Here is an 18967-nt window from a genome sequence, read left to right as displayed (position 1 = left end):
TTGGCTCCAGTGATGAGTCCTATCCCAGCTGTCCCATTCATACAGAAACGAGGTAAAACTGTGGAGAAAGAAAGCGCAATAGGGTCTTACCCGGTATATATCCGGGGAAAATAAAAATAATGCACTCACCTCATGGAGTTGTGCCAGTCACAACTCCTATGAAAGCTTATGTTGTGGAGATGAAATCTGCTGCAGCCCCCGTGGTTGATAACAGAGAACAATAGAGAAGGGGTTTAAGCCGCGCTATTCACCAGGAAGGAGGACAAGAAGATGATCAATGTTCCTTTATTGAAGCTTATGTCTACGCGTTTCAGGAGCTCTGCTCCCTTCATCAGGACATACAGCATAAAAACAATATATGTTGTTTTTATGCTGTATGTCCTGATGAAGGGAGCAGAGCTCCTGAAACGCGTAGACACAAGCTTCAATAAAGGAACATTGATCATCTTCTTGTCCTCCTTCCTGGTGAATAACGCGGCTTAAACCCCTTCTCTATTGTTCTCCATTCATACAGAAAGCAGAGGTACTCCATGAAGCCTGCTTGCTACACAAGGAGGACAGAAAGAACTTTCAGATCACCACATATTTATCATCCTTGATCCTCGTAGTTACATTTGATGAGAATAAAGCCTAAATTCTCATATCTTTCCTTGAAGTACACAGAATGCCCTACAGGCACCAAAGCATACCTGCTGCCATTGTGCAGTAGCATGTCTTTCAAGCTTTTTGGGGATGAATCAATAAAGCAGGTCTGCACAACATTTGGCCCACGCCCCTCAAGGTGTTCGATTTGGAACATTTGGAACCTGGTGACACCTAATCCCTTCCTCCAATATTCAAATTTATTTGTGGTTTTTAGACACAATATATTTGAACACACTGTGGCGCCGAGAATGGGGTAGATGAGGGCTGAGTGCCTGTCAGCCCTGTCTCAATGTATAGTAGTGTGATAAGATCAGTAGGCTACGAACATCATCACATCAGCAGGGATTGGTAAGCACTCCAGGAGGAGCAGAAGATAAAAAAAAAAGTGTTTCAGGATTGGTGTTAATTTCCAGGGGACATAATGGAGCTGTAAAGGGTACTGTGGAGTTATGAGGAATATTATGGAGCTGTGGGCGATATTATGGAGGAGTGGGTGACAATATGGAGTTATGGGGGACATTATGGACCTTTGTGGAATATTATCGAGTTGTGTAGAACATGAAAAATGAAGGATAAAATATGGCAGTGAGGAACATTATGGGGCAATTGGGGGAGGGTTGTGATGAAAGAGGGCATATTATAGTATCGAAAGGGCTGTATGAGGATTATTATGGAGAGGGGCAGTGTGTGGGGGGAGATATGGAGAGGGTTAGTGTGGAGGGATATTATGGAGAGGGGAGGGGCATTGTGGAGAGGGACATTGTGTGGGGGATATTACGGAATGGGGCAGTAAGTTGATGACATTACAGAGAGAAGCAGTGTGGGGGATATTTTATGCAGGAAGCAGAGAGAGGTACAGCATGGGAGATATTTATGTACTCTTGGTGGTTCTGATGCTGAATACATGTGTTGATGATGGCTCTCATCTTGTACACATGTAACAATCCATAATGTGCTTCATAGCCATGTTAAAACTTACAATCCTCAAAATGTAGAGATTTGAGTTTGAGGATTTAGTAAATTTCAGCTGTAGAAACTCAGTTCAAGTTAGCGTGTGTTCACACTGATTTTTTTATGAAGCAGAAATTCTCCACAAATACTCAACAGTTGATGTATTAATGTACTGATGATGGTTCTGGTGATGTATTCATGTAAGTACCCCTTGAAAAAATGTTGGCCCTTGAGATTGGTTCAGTATGGTGATTATGGCCCTTAGACCAAAATAAGTCTTTATTGGCTCCAGTAAAGAGTCATATCTCGGCTTTCCCATTGACACAAAAAGCATGAGTACTTCATATATCCTCCTTGATGCCCAAGGAGCAAAGAGAGAGATTTCAGATCACCATATATCAACCATCCTTGATCCTTGTAGTTACGTTTCTTGAGAATAAGGTCTAAATTCTCATAGCCTTCTTTGAAGTGCACAGAATGCCGAACAGGCACTAAAGCATATGTGCTACCACTGTGCATTAGCACGTAGCACACCTTTCAGACTTTTTTTGGATGAATCAATAAAGAGGCTCCACACGCTCACATTGTACTGTAAAGTAAAGTATGGAAGAAATTCCTTTTCTCTGCTTTTGTACCATGAAAAACCGCTACCAAGAGCTAGCAGGCTCTTTTTCTTTAGTCTACAGCCTAAACATTCTGCAGAAAGTATAGGAATAATGAAAAAGACAAGGACCAGCCACGGATCTCATATTAAACAAATGGACAACAACTCCCAAAAACATACGTTAGAAACCCAGAAAGAAAGGAGTCTTTAAATTTTGCCAAGAGTAGACATACCATGTTTCCCCGAAAATAAGACCTCCCCCGAAAATAAGACTTAGCAGGATTTTTGAGGGAGGCTTAAATATAAGATATCCCCCAAAAATAAGACCTAGCTGCAGTCAATAATGAACTGTCCATGCAGCGGTAAAAAAGTTAAAGATACTGCAGGACACTTCATTATAGACCGAAGAGAGAAGACAGAAGAAAGAAGACCCCGCAGTCATACTCACCAGACGCCGACCGGGAGCAGGTGAGCACATCAAGGTCCTGCGGCGGAACACATACACATGCAAATCAGATCACATATACAGTGCCTACAAGTAGTATTCAACCCCCTGCAGATTTAGCAGGTTTACACATTCGGAATTAACTTGGCATTGTGACATTTGGACTGTAGATCAGCCTGGAAGTGTGAAATGCACTGCAGCAAAAAAGAATGTTATTTCTTTTTTTATTTTTTTTTTAAAATTGTGAAAAGATTATTCAGAGGGTCATTTATTATTCAACCCCTCAATCCACCAGAATTCTGTTTGGTTCCCCTAAAGTATTAAGAAGTATTTCAGAAAGAACAATGAGCTTCACATGTTTGGATTAATTATCACTTTTTCCAGCCTTTTCTGACTAATTCAGACCCTCCCCAAACTTGTGAAAAGCACTCATACTTGGTCAACATGGGAAAGACAAAGGAGCATTCCAAGGCCATCAGAGACAAAATCGTGGAGGGTCACAAGGCTGGCAAGGGGTACAAAAGCATTTCCAAGGAGTTGGGCCTACCTGTCTCCACTGTTGGGAGTATCATCCGGAAGTGGAAGGCTTATGGAACTACTGTTAGCCTTCCACGGCCTGGACAGCCTTTGAAAGTTTCCACCCGTGCCGAGGCCAGGCTTGTCCGAAGAGTCAAGGCTAACCCAAGGACAACAAGGAAGGAGCTCCGGGAAGATCTCATGGCAGTGGGGACATTGGTTTCAGTCAATACCATAAGTAACGTACTCCACCGCAATGATCTCCGTTCCAGACGAGCCCGTAAGGTACCTTTACTTTCAAAGCGTCATGTCAAGGCTCGTCTACAGTTTGCTCATGATCACTTGGAGGACTCTGAGACAGACTGGTTCAAGGTTCTCTGGTCTGATGAGACCAAGATCGAGATCTTTGGTGCCAACCACACACGTGACGTTTGGAGACTGGATGGCACTGCATACGACCCCAAGAATACCATCCCTACAGTCAAGCATGGTGGTGGCAGCATCATGCTGTGGGGCTGTTTCTCAGCCAAGGGGCCTGGCCATCTGGTCCGCATCCATGGGAAGATGGATAGCACGGCCTACCTGGAGATTTTGGCCAAGAACCTCCGTTCCTCCATCAAGGATCTTAAGATGGGTCGTCATTTCATCTTCCAACAAGACAACGACCCAAAGCACACAGCCAAGAAAACCAAGGCCTGGTTCAAGAGGGAAAAAATCAAGGTGTTGCAGTGGCCTAGTCAGTCTCCTGACCTTAACCCAATTGAAAACTTGTGGAAGGAGCTCAAGATTAAAGTCCACATGAGACACCCAAAAAACCTAGATAACTTGGAGAAGATCTGCATGGAGGAGTGGGCCAAGATAACTCCAGAGACCTGTGCCGGCCTGATCAGGTCTTATAAAAGACGATTATTAGCTGTAATTGCAAACAAGGGTTATTCCACAAAATATTAAACCTAAGGGTTGAATAATAATTGACCCACACTTTTATGTTGAAAATTTATTAAAATTTAACTGAGCAACATAACTTGTTGGTTTGTAAGATTTATGCATCTGTTAATAAATCCTGCTCTTGTTTGAAGTTTGCAGGCTCTAACTTATTTGCATCTTATCAAACCTGCTAAATCTGCAGGGGGTTGAATACTACTTGTAGGCACTGTACACATACGCACACATGAGAACGCGCACACACACACACACTAGATAGATCGCATCCACACACTCACCACATCCAGCGAGATATCGCTTGCTTCTCGGTGCGTGTAAGGACTTGTAACGCTGTGCAGTGGATCTTCTAGGACCTGTGGGGGGATCACATAGCCGGAAGCACGTAGTATCTTTGGATGTTGCGGGTGTGCGCGTGCGATTTTACAGGTATGTGCGAGATCGTGAGTGTGTGCGATCGGATGTGTGAGTGTATGCTGTCTGATGTGTGAGTGTATGCGGTTGGATGTGTGAGTGTCGGCTGGACGCAGGTGAGGATGACATGCAGCACAGCTGCTGGGAGCGCCCACCAGAGGTCGCAGGGAGGAATGATGTGAAAGCTGTGTGTGTGTGTATGCTATCTGATGTGTGAGTGTGATCTGATGTATGTGTGTCGGCCAGATGCAGGGCAGGCGTGCAGCACAGAGTTCCCAGGGAGGAATGATATGGAATCTGATGTGTGTGCCTGTTTATATGAGTGTATGCTATCTAATGTGTGAGTGTGTGTTTGTATATATGTGTAAGTTATCTGATGTGTGAGTGTGTGTTCGGATGTGTGTGTGTCGGCCAGACGCAGGGGAGGGCGACATGCTGGGAGATCTGGACGCCCAGGGCTGGTAAGTATGATGATCCTGGGAAGCGGGTGGGGGGGTCTGCTTTTTGTGGGGGTAAACTTACCCCAAACCATGTCTCCTCGAGAATAAGACACCAGCTGATAATAAGACCTAGTGCTTTTTTCGGGGCAAAAAAAAATAAGAAAGTATCTTATTTTTGGGGAAACAGAGTAGTATCCAAATAAGCAACACTATAATATTATTATAATAATTTATTTTATTTTTGCTCCAGGATACAAATAATTAAGAAACAAAATAGGGATGGGGTATAGTGCAAAAGGGGAAAGAACCCCACCTACCCCCGGAATAAAAGGACCGGTAAATATGATGTATAAATTCAGTAGATGGTGCCAAACAATTGTGACTAACAGGATTACATCATAATGATTGTAGCTCACTACCATCCATGAATCATCACACATAAGGGCAACCAACATCATTCACCCACAAACTAGGAGCTCAATCACCGTCTGGTACCGGGGTTACACGTGGGGAATGTATAGGAATGTCCAAGTCCCTGATTAAATAATTTAATTCTAGCTGTGAAAAAAAATCGGTTGCTCGTTTAGACAAGCATGAAAATCTTGAATCCTTCTCTTCATGTTCATAATCAGGTGTAACTTCAAGTTTCTCCGAAGGTGAAGAGACAGGTATTCCTAGACCATAAGGCATCGCGCAAAACGTTGACGATAGGCCCGAATATATAATTTCCTTTTTATTTGTAATGTTGAATCCCTCCTCATTGCACTTACAAAAGTAGCAGTCATACTTTGATTTTGCAGTTCCTTCCAGATCTGTGATGCGATGTTCTGCTCTGCACTCGCTAGGTGTCATGGCGTCATTGGACTCTGTACAAACTGCATAGTCTGACAGGCAACTTGATGTCTCTTAGTAGTTCATCCAGATTCGGGCATCAGGTATTTTATTTTCTCTGGTCATCAGTACAACTGGAGTTAATTCCGGCTGGCTTGTGTCCAGCAATAGAAGGTCACAGCATTTGGCTGTGCAAAATGCTTCCTGACTTTCTATTACTCCTGCTGTTAGTATTCAGTGTGCTAGGTATCTCATCTGCTGGGTTTTCATCCTTTTCCCCTTTACAACCCTGGGGAGCTCCTCTTCCCTTCAGCTGTTAGTTATCTGTATTTCCCCCTGGGTTCAATCACTCTCATTTTCCCTGGACTTGTGCTGGTGATATTCAGTTCCTTCACAAGCTCTGGATGCAAGCAGCCGGCTTGCATTCATCTAAAGCATCGTTGCTGCTTTTTGCTGAATTTCTTCCTGAGGCATCTGGAGATAAGATTTTCATGCACTTTCGCCATGTGTATTTGCTCCCTGTATCTTTTTTAGTGTTTAGTGGGGCTGATGAAGAGCTCATCCCACCCGTTTCCTATCTAAGGCCCAGGTCATCCTAGGGTCAGGTATCCTGCTCGGCGCATAGGTGTTAAACCTATCTAGGGTACTGAGGAACCCCAGGGGCAAGCGTTAGGTTTGGTCAGGGGTCACCATTTCCCCCTTCCCTATACACAGAGTTTCCCTTCCCTTTTGCCATTTGCTTTATACTCCCCTGTACCTTGCATAACTGTACACTATGTACAGAGCTCCTGTGTATGATGGCATTTATGGTAATATTAGTATTGTGGGTTTTTTTGTTTGTTTGTTTTTTTAAATTAATGATCAGTATTGTAATATTTTGTCTCTATGTGATAGTAATGTGTGGTCCGGCCAACGTGTAGAATTATTGGTCATTTAAAAAAATGTATGTGACATATTCCCTTAGAGAAAAACAAAAAAAAATACCTTAAAGAGTATTGTCTATTTTACCAAAAGACTTTACCTTGTAGTGGTGGCAGGCTTAAAAAATCTTTTAGCAAAAGCAAAAGCTGATGGCTATGTATGTGATATGATGTTTGATAGGAACTGTCAATGTGTGATTAGTGAGCATGTGGTGCAGATGAGTTTTTCTAAGAGTGGACGGTGGGACTGTAGAAGGTTGGAGGGGTGGAGGCAGAGCTATGGTGGAGCCTGGGTGGAATCTCAAGAGGACCCAAAACTTTTGCCAGTATGGAGCCCTGAAATTCCTGGTGGCAGCCCTGTCTACGAGTGACTACCAGGGGACTGAAACCCTTAAGATTTTTTTTCTTGTTAAAAGTGTATCATATAGTCCAAAAAATACAGTAAGTTGTCAAGTAATTTCCCTTTCTCATTCAATTTGACAACTGTCTGTTATATGATTTCTGTACAATTTGTCACAAAATATATAATTTCTCCAAGTGTGAGTTATTTTGATGGTCAACAAAATATGATTTACCAATAATTCAGGTTTCAAAATCTAGGTACGAGTATGGCTTCTTCCCTGTGTGAACTCTCTGGTGTATAATAAAATCTGATTTCTGGTTAAAATATTTCCCACATTCTGAACATGAAAAAGGCTTCTCCTCTTGTTGCGTTGTCTGACGTATAACAAGTTTTCTTTTATGTGCAAAATATTTCCCACATTTTAAACATGAAAACGTCTTCTCCCCTGTGTGAGTTCTCTGGTGTCCAGCAAGAGATGATTTCTGTGCAAAACATTTCCCACATTCTGAACATGAAAATGGTTTCTCCCCTGTGTGAATTCTCTGGTGTTTAACAAGAGTTGATTTATGTGAAAAACATTTCCCACATTCTGAACATGAAAAAAGCTTTTCCCCTGTGTGAAATCTCTGGTGTTAAACAAGATTCGATTTATGTGCAAAACATTTCCCACATTCTGAACAAGAAAAAGGCTTTTCCCCTGTGTGAAATCTCTGGTGTCCAACAAGAGTTGATTTCTGTGCAAAACATTTCCCACATTCTGAACATGAATATGGCTTCTAACCAGTATGAATTTTCTCATGCCTAACAAGATATGATTTCTTGCTAAAATATTTTCTACACTTGGAACAAGAAAATCTCTTCTCCTCCATGTGATTTTTTTGATGCTGAACAAAAGATGTTTCGAGGAGGAAATGGTTTTGATGTTTTGAATGTGAAATTGACTTCTTTGCTTTGAGAGCAGTTAATTTTTTAATGCCTCTTTTGTGACTTCTAATTTTTTCAGTAGTCTGTAATGAATCAGGAAAGAGCGCCTGTTGCATAGGATCAGATACTAGATTGTTGCTGTGAAGGGATGATGGAATAACTTCGATTGTATCCTGTACGTTTTCAAGGTCATCCGATTTAAAAACTGAACATGTCAGTTGCACCTCTGATTTCCGGTCACTGTCATCTGCCAAAAATAAAACCAATTATTATTTTTGAACCAAATATCCTTACATTTATATTTTTGAATATTTCTACTTTAAAAAGTCCACAGAAATGGAAAGTTGTGCTAAAATGTAATTATTCAAGACAATGACAGTTCAGTCTAATAGAAGACGTCATAGGATCCACCAGTAGAATGTAGTGTTCAACTGTTTGTTCAATCTGCCTCCAAAATATTGGAATTAAAAACCATGAAAATACGAGAGATGACTTGCCAACAAGAACAATAGGATCAAATCCTGACCCTCCTGCAGTCAAGGAACCTCCATTTGAGTGCCCTGACGCCAGATGTTTCTCCTTCACCAGGCCATGCTGTAAGAACTTTGGCTGCTATTACTCAGCCTGCAACCCTTGCATGCGGTCCACGTCTCCACGCCCTACTTAAACTATGTCAAGGTTTTATCAAACAGTGGCCCCTTTAATGTCCCATCTGGGAGGAGAGGCTCTTGCCTGGATCAACCCCCTCTGGGAGACAAGAGACCCTATTACCTTGGACATTCAGGTCTTCTTTGGAGCCTTCCACAAGGGCTTTGATGAGCAGGGTCATTTTTTCTCTGCAGCATTCTTCCTTTTCAGGCTGTGTCAGGGTAGCAAACGTGTGGGATAGTATGGGGTACAATTCCGTACCCTTTCCTCAGAACTAGGATGTAATAATGAGGTGCTGGTAGCCGCTCTTAGGGAAGATATATCAGTGAGCATCAAGTACAAACTGGCTGGTCATAATACCCCAGCCACCCTTGAGGATTTCATCACCTTGGCTACGCAGATCAATCTCAAGTTACGAAAAAGGACCAGTGATGTAACACGAGAGAAAAGACCACTGCGCCTGGATCCATCTTTTCAAAGGCCGTTGACTTCCCAGTCTCCTGTTACTGTTCTTGAACCAATGCAGGTCGACTGTGTCAAGTTAATCAAGCAAAGACAGCAAATATATGTCACATAAACCAGACATAATTTCAGATATACAGGTCCAGGAGTACTTGGGCAGCAGTGACCATAATATGGTAAGTTTCAATATAATATTCAATAGAACATTTGAAAGGGGAAATGCTAAAACCTGGAATGTTAGCAAAGCTGATTTCAACAAGTTAAGGAAAGATCTTAATTGTGTAGATTGGGAGAATGTCATGGTAACTGGGGATACTGAACATAAATGGGGCAACTGCAGGGACTACTAGAGTCCAGTAAAATGCTTATACCCTCTGGTAATAAAATGTCCAGGAATAAAAAGAAACCACTATGGATATACAAGGGGCTGCTGATAAGTATTTGTCTTTGTGATCTTTGTTTGTTCCATTGGTAACGAATGTTACATCACATGAAAGCCTTATGTGTCTAATATATGTTTTCAAAATGTTGTGTTTGTTGCTTATGGCAACAATGTTCTACGCACGCGGAAAAACAAAGAGGCGGAGTCTAATAAGATATTCACAGCAACTGAGAGCAGAGGAGTGATAAAATTCTTGTTTCTGCAAGGAAAGTCCACAAAGAATATTCATGGTGATATGTCGCAGACATTGGGGGATCAATTCCGCTCATATTCCACAGTTATGAACTGGGTTGCCAAATTTAAAACGGGTCCCTTCAGCACCAATGATGAGGAACGTCCTGGACGACCAAGAGTGGCTGTTGTTTCGGAGATCGTCGATGCTGTACACAACCTCATACTGGAGAATCAACGAATTTCAGCTAAGGCAATAGCAGACATCATGGGGATTTCCAGTGAACATGTTTGTGTCATTATCCATGAACATTTGGACATGAGGAAGCTATCTGCAAAGGGGGTCCCCAAATGTTTGACAACAGATCAGAGAAGCATGTGAGTGAAAACTTCCCGGTCAACTTGTCATCGTTTCTGGACTGATAAGAACTTCCTGGATCAGCTAGTCACTATGGATCAGACCTGTATTTATTTGTATGACCCTGAAAACAAGGAGCAGTCAAAAGAGTAGAGGCACAGTGGTTCACCTCGTCCAACGAAGTTCAGGATGCAAAAATCAGCCACTAAGATGATGGCATCTTTGTTCTGGAATAAGGAGGGCGTGCTGCTAGTGGACTACCTTCAAAAGGGTGCCACCATCAATGCAAGGTATTACATTGAACTTTTGGACCAATTGAAAGCAGCTCTGAAGGCCAAAAGGCGCTGCAAGCTATCCAAAGGAATCTTGTTCCTGCAAGACAATGCCTCCGCTCACACTGCACAAGTGACCACGGCAAAACTGGCAGAGCTGGTCTTCCAGCTATTTGACCACCCACCTTATTCACCAGATCTAGCTCCCTCCGACTATCATTTGTTTCCAAACCTGAAGAAACACGTCAAGGGTACAAAATTTCCCACCATTTCTGAAGCCATGGCTGCTATGGATGCTTGGTTTGAGGCACAACCAAAATCCTTCTTTTTGCTAGGCTGACAGAACTTGAAATACTGATGTAAGAAGTGTGTTGACATCAATAGAGAGCATGTGGAATATGATGATCATGATCCAGGCTGGTATCTGCTTTGGCAGTGTTCCAGCCCCGGCCTGATCATGTCAAGGGTTAACATCCCTCTGCCTCGTTCGTGTTTCCGGGATGCTATATCTGGCCACTCCTCCCTTGATGCAGTGCCGGTTATATTCTATGCTTCGGCAGAGGCATATCTAGGGGGGGGCTGGCGGGGCATCTGCCCCGGGCGCAGCTCTCAGAGGGGCGCTGTTGGGCTGCCTGATGCAGCGCTCTGAGAGTCTCCCTGGTGGCTACGTTTGCCGCCCTCCTGGTGGGAGACTGCTATTCTTTGCAGAGGCAGCTGCCTCAATAACTCAGTGAGGCACAGCAGATACCAGTGTACAGCACCACACACTGACTGCTCTTGTGCCCGGCTGCAGGACATTATACATCATATACAGGGCCTTACATTATATATATGATGTCCTGCAGCCAGGGCCAGGTGTGATCAGTAAATATACACTGTACATATACAGATTAGTGTGTGACGGGTATATGATATACTGTGATACAGACATCACATATTACAATATAAATTGTTATATACCATCTCGTGTCTGTAATCACAGTATATCATATATCAGACCCAGGAAAATACGGCCTGCAGGCTACATCTGGCCCTCTGCCTGCTCCAGTCCAGCCGAGACAGTCAAAGGGCTGAAATCAGTGGCCCATGGGCCACACTACACCTTCCCATACCCACGCTTCCCGATGTCACCGCTATCCGCATCCTCAAGATGCAGATAGCAGTAAATACATTGGTGGAGACCGGAGCCGCCGGCTCCTTCATTTACCAATCAGCACATGCGACTGAGGCAGCGAATGCAATGACGTCACCGCATCCTTGCTGTGAGGAGAGTGAGTACAGCACAGACCGGAGCAAAGCGCCAGGGAATGGGAGTGAGGGGAGGATTGTTTTTATCTGTGTATATGATATGTGCCTGTATATAGGAGGGAAGGGGGGGGCTCATACTGAATTTAGGGGGACTGCGTGGGAGCTCATGCTGTATATGAGGCTCATACTGTATATCGGGGGAGGGGTTGTCAGCGTACTTAATTCTGCTCAATATTAAGTGACACACCTCATTAAGTGACACAATTCATATTCATATAAAGTTATTTATATGTTAATATTAATATTGAGCAGTACTAGTTTCAGCCTATTGGTTCGGCCTCCACACCAGTCACTCATGTGGCCCCTCGGGATAATTAGTTCCCACCCCTGTTATATAGTGTATAGATTAGTATATGTGGTATACTATGCAGCAGACATCCAATGTTATATAATATGTGATGGTAGAATTAGTATAACATTGCATGTCTGCAGTTGTCACGCTCCCCGGCTCCCCTGCCACGCTCCCCGGCTCCCCTGCCACGCTCCCCGGCTCCCCTGCCACGCTCCCCGGCTCCTCTGTCAGGCGTCCCCCGCTCCACGGCCTCCATACTCCCTCACCTGCGTCCTCCAGGCAACGCGGTCCCCGGTCCCGGCGCCCATCTGCGATGCTGAGCACTCCTGCCTCCTGTGCACCGCTCCCTGCTCTGGCTTCTGGCACCCGGGCCTCGCGCATGCTCATTAGGGCGCGCGCGCGGTCATTGACCCTCTCTTAAAGGGCCAGTGTCCTCAAACAGGATATTGAGGAATCAGGTACAGGGTATATAGGGGGATCCTTTCCAAGTGGGCGGGGCCTGTTCTTCGTGTTTGCTAAGCTAGGAGTCAGGTCTCCTTGTGTCTTGTGCCATACTTACCTATCTCTCTCGTAGAGTCGCTCCTGCCTCGCCAACCGGTCCTGACGATACCCGAACCCCGAACGGTGACTGTCTGCCATCCCGTCAGTTCCTACCATCTCCGATCCCTGTGGTGACCCATCTTCTCGCTCCGTTGGTTCCGGATTCTGCCTGACGTCATCTCGGCCTCCGAACCTGAGCTCCGTCACCCGGACTACCTTCAGAGACCCAGTGGTCCCAGGGACTCCTTCATTCCACTCCTCTGAACGGACTGTCCTGCTACCCATAGTGCTGCGGCTACCGGGCACCTTGCCCTCGGTGAGGTGTTCAGCCCAGTGGATCCACCTCCTGGGTCTGCCTGTCCACCTGGTCCTAACAGTAGTTAATATGTCATACACCAGTCACACACTCTCCTGAATACTCATATGTACAGACATCAGATGTTATATACAATACAATATGTGACTGGTGTAATGTGTGATATTAAGTACTTATAGTATATTGCATTTCTGCGGTCAATACTGGTATACTATATACAAATACCAGATGTTATATACAGATATGTTACTGGTTATGCAATATCGTAGTACTGTATTCATAGTGTATATATATATATATATATATATATATATATATATATATATATATATATATATATATATATATATACAGTCATATGAAAAAGTTTGGGCACCCCTATTAATGTTAACCTTTTTTCTTTATAACAATTTGGGTTTTTGCAACAGCTATTTCAGTTTCATGTATCTAATAACTGATGGACTGAGTAATATTTATGGATTGAAATGAGGTTTATTGTACTAACAGAAAATGTGCAATCCGCATTTAAACAATATTTGACCGGTGCAAAAGTATGGGCACCTCAACATAAAAGTGACATTAATATTTTGTAGATCCTCCTTTTGCAAAAATAACAGCCTCTAGTCGCTTCCTGTAGCTTTTAATGAGTTCCTGGATGCTGGATGAAGGTATATTTGACCGTTCCTGTTTACAATCGTATTGGCACCCTTAGGGCGGCTTTGCACGTTGCAACATCGCACGTGCAATGCCGGTGGGGTCAAATCGAAAGTGACGCACATCCGGCGTCACTTTCGACATCGTTGTGTGTAAAGCCTAGATGATACGATTAACGAGCGCAAAAGCGTCGTTATCGTATCATCGCTGCAGGCTCCGACTTTTTCATAATTGCGATGCCGCGACAGGTACGATGTTGTTCCTCGTTCCTCTCCTTACCTGCCGGCGGCGGCTACGGAAGGAAGGAGGTGGGCGGGATGTTTACATCCTGCTCATCTCCGCCCCTCCGCCGCTATTGGCCACCTGCCGTGTGACATTGTTATGACGCCGCACGACCCGCCCCCTTAGGAAGGAGGCGGGTCGCCGGCCAGAGCGACGGTCACAGGACAGGTGAGTGCATATGAAGCTGGCGTAGCGATAATTTTCGCTACGCCAGCTATCTCAAGATATCGTACCTGCGACGGGGGCGGGGACTATCGCGTGCGACATCGCAGCATCGGCTTGCGATGTCGTAACGTGCAAAGCCCGCCTTAGCCTAATACTTGGTTGCACAACCTTTAGCCAAAGTAACTGCGATCAACCGCTTACGGTAACCATCAATGAGTTTCTTTCAATGCTCTGCTGGAATTTTAGACCATTATTTTTTGGCAAACTTCTCCAGGTCCCTGAGATTTGAAGGGTGCCTTCTCCAAACTTCAATTTTGAGATCTCTCCACAGGTGTTCTATGGGATTCAGGTCTGGACTCATTGCTGGCCACTTTAGTAGTCTCCAGTGCTTTCTCTCAAACCAATTTCTAGTGCTTTTTGAAGTGTGTTTTGGGTCATTGTCCTTCTGGAAGACCCATGACCTCTGAGGGAGAACCAGCTTTCTCACACTGGGCCCTACATTATGCTGCAAAATTTGTTGGTAGTCTTCAGACTTCATAATGCCATGCACACGGTCAAGCAGTCCAGTGCCAGAGGCAGCAAAGTAACCCCAAAACATCAGGGAACCTCTGCCATGTTTGACTGTAGGGATCGTGTTCTTTTCTTTGAATGCCTCTTTTTTTTCCTTTAAACTCTATGGGCTACTTTGCACACACAGATAAATCTTTGGCAGATCTGTGGTTGCAGTGAAATCATGGACATATTGTTCCATTTGTACACAGCCACAAACCTGCCACTGATTGTCCACAATTTCACTGCAACCACAGATCTGCCACAGATTTATCTCTGTGTGCAAAGTACCCCTATGTTGATGGCATTTCCCAAAAAGCTCTACTTTTGTCTCATCTGACCAGAGAACATTCTTCCAAAACATTTTAGGCTTTCTCAGGTAAGTTTTGGCAAACTCCAGCCTGGCTTTTATTTGTCTCGGGGTAAGAAGTGGGGTCTTCCTGGGTATCCTACCATACAGTCCCTTTTCATTCAGACGCCGACGGATAGTACAGGTTGACACTGTTGTACCCTCGGACTGCAGGCAGCTTGAACTTGTTTGGATGTTAGTCGAGGTTCTTTATCCACCATCCACACAATTTTGCGTTGAAATCTCTTGTCAATTTTTCTTTTCCTTCCACATCTAGGGAGGTTAGCCACAGTGCCATGGGCTTTAAACATCTTGATGACACTGCGCACCGTAGACACAGGAACTTTCAGGTCTTTGCAGATGGACTTGTAGCCTTGAGATTGCTCATGCTTCCTCACAATTTGGATTCTCAAGTCCTCAGACAGTTCTTTGGTCGTCTTTCTTTTCTCCATGCTCAATGTGGTACACACAAGGACACAGGGCAGAGGTTGAGTCAACTTTAATCCATGTCAACTGGCTGCAAGTGTGATTTAGTTATTGCCAACACCTGTTAGGTGCCACAGGTAAGTTACAGGTGCTGTTAATTACACAATTTAGAGAAGCATCACATGATTTTTCAAACAGTGCCAATAGTTTTGCCCACCCCCTTTTTTATGTTTGGTGTGGAATTATATCCAATTTGGCTTTATGACAATTTTTTTTATTATTTTTTCATTGAAGACAAATTAAATGAAGATAATAATACCAAAAAAATTGTGATTGCAATCATTTTCAAAAAGAAACTGAGTATTATCTGACAGAATTGCAGGGGTGCCAATTCTTTTGGCCAGCACTGTATATTTGTATTTCTAATATTTATACCTTCTGACATATTTCTTCTGCCTCCTTTCCCTTTGAAGACTTGAACCTGTGACGGTTACAAAAGTTTAATGTTTAATCTCTTTTTTATTGAAAAATTAAGGTTGGTTACAATAAGCAGGGCTGCAGACCAAGGCAAACCCCCAAATAGAGACAAAACAAAAAAAAAAACAAGAATGCAATGAAACATGAAAGGCTTTGCATGGTTGTAGCCATATACAGTTTGTTACAATAAAGAACATTTAAGAACATTTATATCATTCTGTCTTGAACCATTATAAAAGTATAAAATCCATAAACTATACCATAAACAGCAAAGATTTACCATTCATACCATAGAGGCACATAATGGTCAGTCGAAGGAAAAGAAATAAAGAGAGAAAGAAAGAGGGAAGTAGACAAAGTGAATGATGACGGGGAAAAGGATCATGGGGAAGGGCAAGAAAGGGCCAGGAATAACTAGCAGGAAAAATCTAGGTAGAGTCTCAACTCGCCCCAAAGACTAACCTGAAGTCCGGAGAATCCAAAAAAATGACCCAGGGACTCCAGATCTTAATAAATTTTTCGCTAGCGTCCTGAATTTCAGAAGTGAGACTCTCCATTCTGTAAAGGGAGGCCATCTCCTCAAGCCACTCATCCAAGGCAGGGGCACGGGTGGACCTCCAGTGTCTGGGGATCACGGCTCGGGCAGCCGCTAGGTAAAGCCGCAATAGTCCCATTTTCTGAGATTTAACAGGATAGATAAGAGAGCGATTTGTGGAGAACCAGAGAGGGCCTCCCCACTAATGCTATTCTATACCGAGAAGACCCCACTCCAAAAAGGCTTAATGAGGCTACAGCTCCACCATATATGCAACATATCCCCCCTCTCGTGATTACACCGCCAACATCTGTCTGACACTGAAGGGAAGATTGCGTGTAGGGCATGAGGGCAGCGGTACCAGCGGGGAGAATTTTATAACCCTTTTCCTGGACCGAACAAGCCCTAGAAAATTTGTGAGTGAAAAGAAAAGCAGTCCTCCATTCCTCAACCCGGATAGTCATGCCCAAGTCTCTACTCCATCCCCCCACAAATTTGAGCTCGTCCACATCCCCTTTCTGGATCAAAAGGTTATAGATAAGGGACAGGGAATGTCCCGGAGCCTATTCCAAAAGAAAGAGCTTTTCAAACGAGGAGGGGGGGGCAGCATAAAGTGCCTCCCGGCCTGATCCGGTCAAGAAAGACCTGATCTTGAAGTATTCAAACCAGGGTATGGCCCCTCCCAAGGCAGAGGCAGAGAGCAAGTCGTATGTGGGCAATGGGGATCCCTGAAGTATGTGAAAGAAGCGCACGTCCCCGCTCCTCCTCCGGCACAGGAAAACATCGGCCCCAACTGCCGGGACAAAATCTGGGTTTGAAAAGATAGGGGAGAGGGGACCGCGCCCCCTGGACAGATGACCCGTTTTGGTTTCTAAATCCCACGTCCTCAATGTCGCCCTCAAGAGATCAGCCTCAGAGAGAGGCTGGCCCCTGGAGCCCGAGCTAATTCAAGGGAGGTAACGCAAGGGGATCTCGTGGTCCATTTCTTCTAGGCTTACACACTGCTTTGTGGCCCCATGATATTGCCAATCTAGTAATTGCATCAGTAGAGCCACTTTATGATAGAGTTTAAGGTTGGGCAATCCAGCCCCACCCTGGCTTTTAAGCCTGCAAAGGATAGTGAAGCCTATCCTTGGGCGCTTGCTTCCCCATACAAAGCGCATGATAACTGACTGCAGGCTGGAGAAAAAGGCCGCAGGAGGAACCAAGGAGACCGTCTGAAACAAGTACAAAAAGCGAGGCAAAACGTCCATTTTGATAACATTTATTCGTCCAAACCAGGATAGTCTTTTACTATTGTATGAGGTGAGATCCTTTCTTGTCCTGTTGAGAAGGGGAAGGTAGTTAAGCTGATATAGTTTTGAGAGATATATGGGGACTGTTATCCCTAAGTAAGTAATGGCGGAGTCCTGCCACTTGAAGGGGAAATTTTTCTTGATATGATCCACCTCAGCATCAGGGAGAGATATGTTTAATGCCTCGGATTTGGAGTAATTGACCTTAAAGTTGCTGAGGTGACTGAATTTTTCAAACTCTTGAATAAGTGAGGGGAAGGAAAGGCGAGGCTGTGAAATGAACAGAAGTAGATCATCTGCGTAAAGAGCTGCCTTGCATTCCCCACTCCCCACCCCTATCCCGTGGATACTGGAATTGTTTCTGATGGCCACGGCAAGGTGTTCCATAACCAGGACATAAAGTAGGGGGGAAAGGGGGCACCCCTGATGTGTACCATTATGTATTGCAATTGGTGATGAGAGAAACCCATTGACTTTAACCCTTCAGAGGGATTCCTATAAAGGGAAGAGACCCTTTCAATGAATTTGTCTCCCAGTCCCACCTGCCGCAGAGAGGCCATCACAAACTCCCAGCTGACTCTATCAAAGGCCTTCTCTGCATCAATGGAGAGAAGGCACGTAGGGAGACCTCTGGCCTTAGCCCGCGCCATAAGAATAAGGGTTTTGTTGGTATTGTCCCTGGCCTCAAGACCTAATACAAAGCCAACCTGATCAGTGTGAATAATACCGGGAAGAAGTGGAGCCAGTTTAGAACACTAATATGTGCTTCTAGGGACTGGGCGACAAAGGGGGAGTCTCCAGATACAGAGACAAAAAACCTCGTGAGGAAAGGGACAATTTGGTCACCAAATATCTTATAAAATTTGGAGATAAATCCGTCCGGACCCGGACTCTTACCATTTGGGGAGGCTTTAATTATGGCGAGGATCTCTTCTGTGGAAAAGTCCTCTTCCAAGGCTACCGCATCCCTTTCAGAGAACAGCAAAGAAAAAATGGAGTTTCCAAGTCCATTAAAAAATTGTAAATTTTATTTTATTTTATCACATAATAAATTAATTACAAAAGATCATATACAAAAATACATTACAGAAAAAAAGTGAGGCAAAAGAAGGGGAGGAAAATACCCCCAGGCAAGGTGATATGGCTACAATAACATGTGGGGGTTAAATTTTAACCTTTTTCAGGAAGGGTACAATCCAATTACAACTGCATTCCTATCAGCAGTGGATTAGTCACAATGGACCTTAGTAAACTGCAGTTATTTGCTTAGTCATTTAAATTCACAGTTATCCCCACAGGAGGTTGATGTGCCCACCAGAGTATAATAGAACCCTCCAAACGCGCGTTTTCGCGTCAGTGTACTTTACTGCTTCATCAGGGAAGGCATAAACCCCCCATCTGTGAAGGACCTTTTAAACACTGGTCATGTGACCGCATTGGTCATCGCTCCA

At 44.1% G+C, this 18967-nt stretch overlaps 1 pseudogene; it reads right to left on the bottom strand.

Annotated features, from left to right (window-relative positions):
- Nucleotides 1-7290: 7290 nt before the first annotated feature.
- LOC142312960 (uncharacterized) overlaps nucleotides 7291-18967 on the bottom strand; it is a 35104-nt pseudogene continuing 23427 nt past the window's right edge.

The sequence above is a fragment of the Anomaloglossus baeobatrachus genome, chromosome 5, assembly GCF_048569485.1.
Source record: "Anomaloglossus baeobatrachus isolate aAnoBae1 chromosome 5, aAnoBae1.hap1, whole genome shotgun sequence".
Lineage (NCBI taxonomy): Eukaryota > Metazoa > Chordata > Amphibia > Anura > Aromobatidae > Anomaloglossus > Anomaloglossus baeobatrachus.
Note: the sequence above shows the minus strand (reverse complement) of the source record. Positions and strands in the feature narration are given on the sequence as shown.